The sequence below is a fragment of the Diaphorina citri genome, unplaced genomic scaffold (assembly GCF_000475195.1).
Source record: "Diaphorina citri unplaced genomic scaffold, Diaci psyllid genome assembly version 1.1 scaffold417, whole genome shotgun sequence".
NCBI classification, from domain to species: Eukaryota; Metazoa; Arthropoda; class Insecta; order Hemiptera; family Psyllidae; genus Diaphorina; species Diaphorina citri.
The window spans coordinates 63848-69847 of NW_007377852.1; positions in this window are offsets into that span (position 1 = coordinate 63848).

Here is a 6000-nt window from a genome sequence, read left to right on the forward strand (position 1 = left end):
ATGTAAAATGTGTATCGTGTACACTTTGCTTTACATATTGGGTAGGGTGACTAGAGAAAGGTCTTATGGATTCCAAAAATGCATCTCGAATTCCAAAAATGCAGAATGGACAGACATGTTTTAACACATTGACTGTTCTAAAGATTGCAGTTTTTATCTTTTTTCCTCACTCTTTGTCATCCCATTCGTACTAGGAATAAGGTCTTCACTTGACTAAATTATTGATGGAAAAGACTCTTTTTTGTTCTAATGCCCAATATTCATTTATCTCAATCAGGTCAACAGAGTTTCAAATCTGAGAAGTTCAAAGGAATTGAATTTACCATCCTTGAGCTTCGAAGAGTCTGTTTATTATAATGTAAAATCCCTTCAGCTAAAGACATACGTAAAGGTTTTGGGTTGTACCTCCCCTGAGAGTGCCCCCTGCATGAATGAAAATTGTTAATAGCTATAGAAATGAATGAAAAGAATAATATGCATCTCTACACACACATGGTTGAAGCTGTATGGAGAAAAATATTATAATATTTTATTTGCTTTGTCCCGAAAGTGGGTTTTCCATCGTCATCGAATTCTATTTCACTTTTCCTATTCAAGATTTAATAAGAAAATCATAAAGTTTGGAAAGTTGGCGAAGTAGTCTCCTAGAGGAGAAGATATCATAAATATCGTGGTAAAAGTTTTGCGCCAAAGTTTTTCGAGAATCAACCAGGAGGCACTTGGAGCTTTCTTTCTTCGTCAAAAGTTTACAGACTTTCAAGTATCGGTTTCTTTGTTTTTTTCTTCTTAAAAAATGGAAGAGTTAAATGTGTCCAGTGTACTTCATACAGGACGTAAGGTTGCCATTTGCATACCATCAGGACAGTCACCAAAGTTTATTACGTTATTAGGCTTATGAGGACAGTGTACGTATTTGCATACCATCAGGACAGTCACCAAAGGTTATTACGTTATTAGGCTTATGAGGACAGTGTACGTAAAACCATCAAATTGGTGAAATATCCTGTGAAATTTCTAAATATCGCTGTAAGATGGTCTGAAGTTTCATTAGCACAACTGTTCAAAGAAGAGCAAACAATACATTTACTATCACTATAGTTTCCAAAGTGCCGAAACTGTCAGGAATTAGTGGTATGATATTTCGGATAAAGTGTTTTTTTTCGCAGGGTTGGACTATCCTATCAAACGTTGTTATTTGATCTGTGCCACCATTGCCAACTCAAATATTTGATTGTCCGATACTCCGATCACGTCACTCAAAAGTGGTCATTAAATCGGTACGCTTTCCCTATTTTGATTTCAATTATGCTCGTTTCATTTAGTCCCTCGCCTTGTGTCTTCCCATCTTCCCTATTCGTATGCTTCAACCTCAACATAGAAATTATGAAAATAACCACCGGCAATAAATAAGAAAGAGGGGGAGGGAGGGCACATTGAGTTTTAATAATTAAGATGTTGTGATGCTCCATGTGCTGAACTTTTTGCCGAGAGCTCTTCCCCTCCCTTTTCTCCTTCCCCTATTTTCCCTTCTCTCCTATCCGTAAACTTTATGCTTTCCAGGTCATGAAACCGCTATGATGATGATTAACGTTGTGTTTTTGATGTCCTGATTATTTTGATTGCATTTTCTTATTGCTTTTAGATCTCAGTATTGTTGATTTGATGTCAACAATGGATATTATTTAAGACCTCCCTCCCGTGATAGGGAGGGCGTCCAATCGTAAATATCTGCACCGGAACCAGTCTGCACCGGAACCAATATTTATGAACAAAATACTGGCTCTCAAGAGTCTCAAGTCGCACTGAAGCATCAATTCCAAACATCTGATTTGCCAAAATTGTCTTCAGTCTGACTTATGAACGATAATTTTTGACTATAATGATGATTAACGTTGTGTTTTTGATGTCCTGATTATTTTGATTGCATTTTTTTATTGCTTTTTGATCTCAGTATTGTTGATTTGATGTCAACAATGGATATTATTTAAGACCTCCCTCCCGCGATAGGGAGGGCGCCCAATCGTAAATATCTGCACCGGAACCAGAGCCACCAATATTTATGAACAAAATACTGGCTCTTAAGAGTCTCAAGTCGCACTGAAGCATCAATTCCAAACATCTGATTTGCCAAAATTGTCTTCAGTCTGACTTATGAACGACAATTTTTGTAACGGCGAACTTTTTAATTGTTTCCCTCCACCACGCCGGTCCCCATGGCAGTGTAATTTTTGTACCAGGTTTGCCAATTATGTGATATGCAAGTCAGGGGATGTAACTTCGTTTGCAGGTGTACAGATTGCCCCAGTGATTGATCTATGTTTTCCTCCCGCTGATGTGTTCTGAATTCGAAATCGATGCTATAATGATGATTAACGTTGTGTTTTTGATGTCCTGATTATTTTGATTGCATTTTCTTATTGCTTTTTGATCTCAGTATTGTTGATTTGATGTCAACAATGGATAGATATTATTTAAGACCTCCCTCCCGTGATAGGGAGGGCGTCCAATCGTAAATATCTGCACCGGAACCAGAGCCACCAATATTTATGAACAAAATACTGGCTCTCAAGAGTCTCAAGTCACACTGAAGCATCAATTCCAAACATCTGATTTGCCAAAATTGTCTTCAGTCTGACTTATGAACGACAATTTTTGTTCATAAATACGGGTATTGAAATTTGTGACTTTTGACCAAATTTAGCTGATGGTGTGTTTTCTACTTCTTTTCCCCTTTCTCCCTCCCGCGTAGATTTATTTTTCCTTCTTTCACTGTTTCCAACTTTTTTCCCGTTTGTGAGTCCGACCCGTCATAAATACGGGTATTGAAATTTGTGACTTTTGACAAAATTTAGCTTACCTACTCACTACTCTATCTAACTTCTGATGGTGTATTTTCTACTTCTTTTCCCCTTTCTCCCTCCCGCGTAGATTTATTTTTCCTTCTTTCACTGTTTCCAACTTTTTTTCCCTCTTGACACATTTTCTCTTTTTCCCACTTCTCACCTCCCTGATGGCCAATTTGTAATCCCTGTTCTCTCCTTCTTTTTCCTCCCCGTCTTCGTCTCTCCCTCCCAAAGGTGTTTTTTCTTTCTTTTTGTACTTTTTTCATATTTTGTTTCCTTCCTTTTTCTTTTCGTTTTCTTGAATATTTTGAAAGAAGAACGATTCTGGAATGGAATAGGACTTTTTTTATACTGCCGATTAGGAGTTGGGGCTGACTTTTTATTACAGTCGAACCTGTCTAAGTGGGAAACCTGGATAACTGGGAAAAAATCGTGGCCCCTTCATTTTTGACTAAAAAACCTGTTTAAATGGGAAATTCGAGCCTCTATAAGTGGGAATGACTTTTTCTAGATACTTGGTTCGGAGCCTCTGTAAGTGGGAAAGGTTGCCTTTTTCCTAGGTCCGGGAATTCGTAAGTGTAAGTGTAAGTGGGAATTCGTAGGAAAGCATAGTAATAGTAACCCTTACTGACAGATTCCTCTTCCTCCAAACCAGTGTTCACATTTAAGTGGGAATAGAAAAACGGCAACCTCTCTAAGTGGGAAACTTTTTAACTGGGAAACCTGGATAAGTGGGGAAAAAATTGTCAGTCCCTTGGATTCCCACTTAAACAGGTTTCGACTGTATTTCTTACACAGGTCAGTCCTTTTATCCGCCAATTTCAAAGACATAGGTACAGTGGTACACATTCGCTTGAGCTTGAGTTAACCGACAAAAATGGGGTATTAATAGTGTTCTATGTTTCATCTTGTTTGTTTACTGTCATACCAATGTTAATAAAATCATCTTCTTTTTCTTTGTTTCAGGTAAGTTTGGCAACGCTGGATTCCGTTCGTTTCCATCAAATGGCGTTGGGTAATTAGGATTATTCGATCTCCATTTCTTATCAACCTCTACCTAAACCCAAAGGAAGATACATATATACCTAGAGGCTCTCAGGAGTATCATCCATCACTCCTTCACTGTTGTAAAACTACCGTACTAAGTGGGCTTCTATGGAAAAAAGTATGTCACATGAAAGTCGTGCATCATTACTTCAGGGCGCACTATTCCACTTTCAGTCTCTTTTACAATACTATACTGTACAGACGATGAAAAAACTCTCTTTGAAGCAATGCAATAGCATTATCTACTGTAAGGTGAATGTGCACGGAATTCTCTGTTCCCTACGATTGAAAATTGTTTAAAATGGGGATATTTCCCTCTTGCCCGCTCCCCCCCATTCTCTCCCAGGGGAAAATAAACTTTTTAACCCCTCCACCCACCCCGGCTCCGTGCATTTTTTACGAGCAACCTTTATTTATTTCATTGTGTATTTGTAGCACGTAGCGTTTGTATCGCCTGAGGGAAGAAAGGTGGATGGCTCATCTCTTGCCTTTCCTGTGTGTGTTGGTAACGTGAGTTCTGGAGTCCTGGATGATGTGAGGGGATTGTTTTTATAAACAGGAGTCAGTCCTGGAAGCCCCTTGTTGTTTTTATAAACAAGAGTCAGTCCTGGAGGCCCTTGATTGTTGTTTTTAAAAACAGGAGTAATCCTGTACGCCCCAAGGTAAGGAAAATGATTAAATCCCTCGGATTGTGTCCAATCCCTGTTATGGGATGGGAAATAGATCTACGGGGAAGGATTTCTTGGGTTGTGACTTTCGGAGTGTGTTGGTTTAGGGAAAATGATGGGAAGGGAAAGGGTAGGGAAACAGTTGGGGAGGGAAAGCTGGTAGGATATTTTCGGGATTTTTAGAGAGAAAAGAGATACGAGTATCTTTTTTCCCCTCCTGCAGGTAAGGAAAATGATTAAATCCCTCGGATTGTGTCCCATCCCTGTTATGGGATGGGAAATAGAGCTACGGGGAAGGATTTCTTGGGTTGTGACTTTCGGAGTGTGTTGGTTTAGGGAAAACGATGGGAAGGGAAACAGTTGGGGAGGGAAAGCTGGTAGGATATTTTCGGGATTTTTAGAGAGAAAAGAGATACGAGTATCTTTTTTCCCCTCCTGGACCTCTGGGCATTCTAAAGATACTGTCATAGGAAAAATTGAGGAAAAAAGTCTTCCTCCTCTTCCTTTCCCCCTCTCCTCTCTTCCAACCCCAGAACATTTTTTTTTTTACATCTCAACGGAAATAAATCCCATTTTTACAAAATTTATAGAAAATGGTAAATAGAAAATAGAAAGATTGTAATGATGGACTGCTCTGAAAGAGCTACATATCTATGTTTGTCTTTTATATCAGTCATCTTACCCATCCCAACTAATCCAGTCCAAATGAAATTATTCTGGACGGATTTAAAATTAAAATCCCGGATTTTTCTTTTAAGAAGAAAATAAGCGTTCCGCATTGACGATGCTGAAATGGGACACTAATACGATAATACCTAAATGACGAGAAATTATTCCCCTAGTGTGGTTTCGAACCCTTCCCAGTTTGCCGTTCCCCATCTCCCACCAAAAACATAAATGTAAAAAATAAGGCCAAGTTCCTTCCCAAAAATTTCGGCCCTCAATCGTTCTGAGATCTTTACTTTGCAAGTACTTAGTTTCGATATACTTTGTGCTGCTTAAAAGCTGACTGTGAAAACATTGAGGTCTTTTGAAGTTTGTGAGTTCGTCGAATTGGATGTTACAAAGAAAATGTTCTGTGCCTACAATCGTCTTGTGTAAAAATAAAATTAATGTTGAGTTATGGAACCTGGTCCAATAAAGCTCGTGTTTGCCGCGTAATCCCTTTTAATGGACAGGATATTTTGAAATCCTCTGATCGAGGACCAGAACCTTTAGCGCCACCTCAAATAATAGAAAAATAAATAATATTTTAATGGAAAAGAAATGAAAACTCCCTGTTTTCCTTCTCACTTATGTAATGTTGAAATTAAACAAAATTGCACTCTGCTTACTCCGGGATTCCCCGCTTTCTTTTCTGTTGATGAAATTGTTGATTGATTTTTGAGGAACAGAAATCTGCTCTTTGGTTTTACCTGATGTACAGTAAGTATACAAAGTTG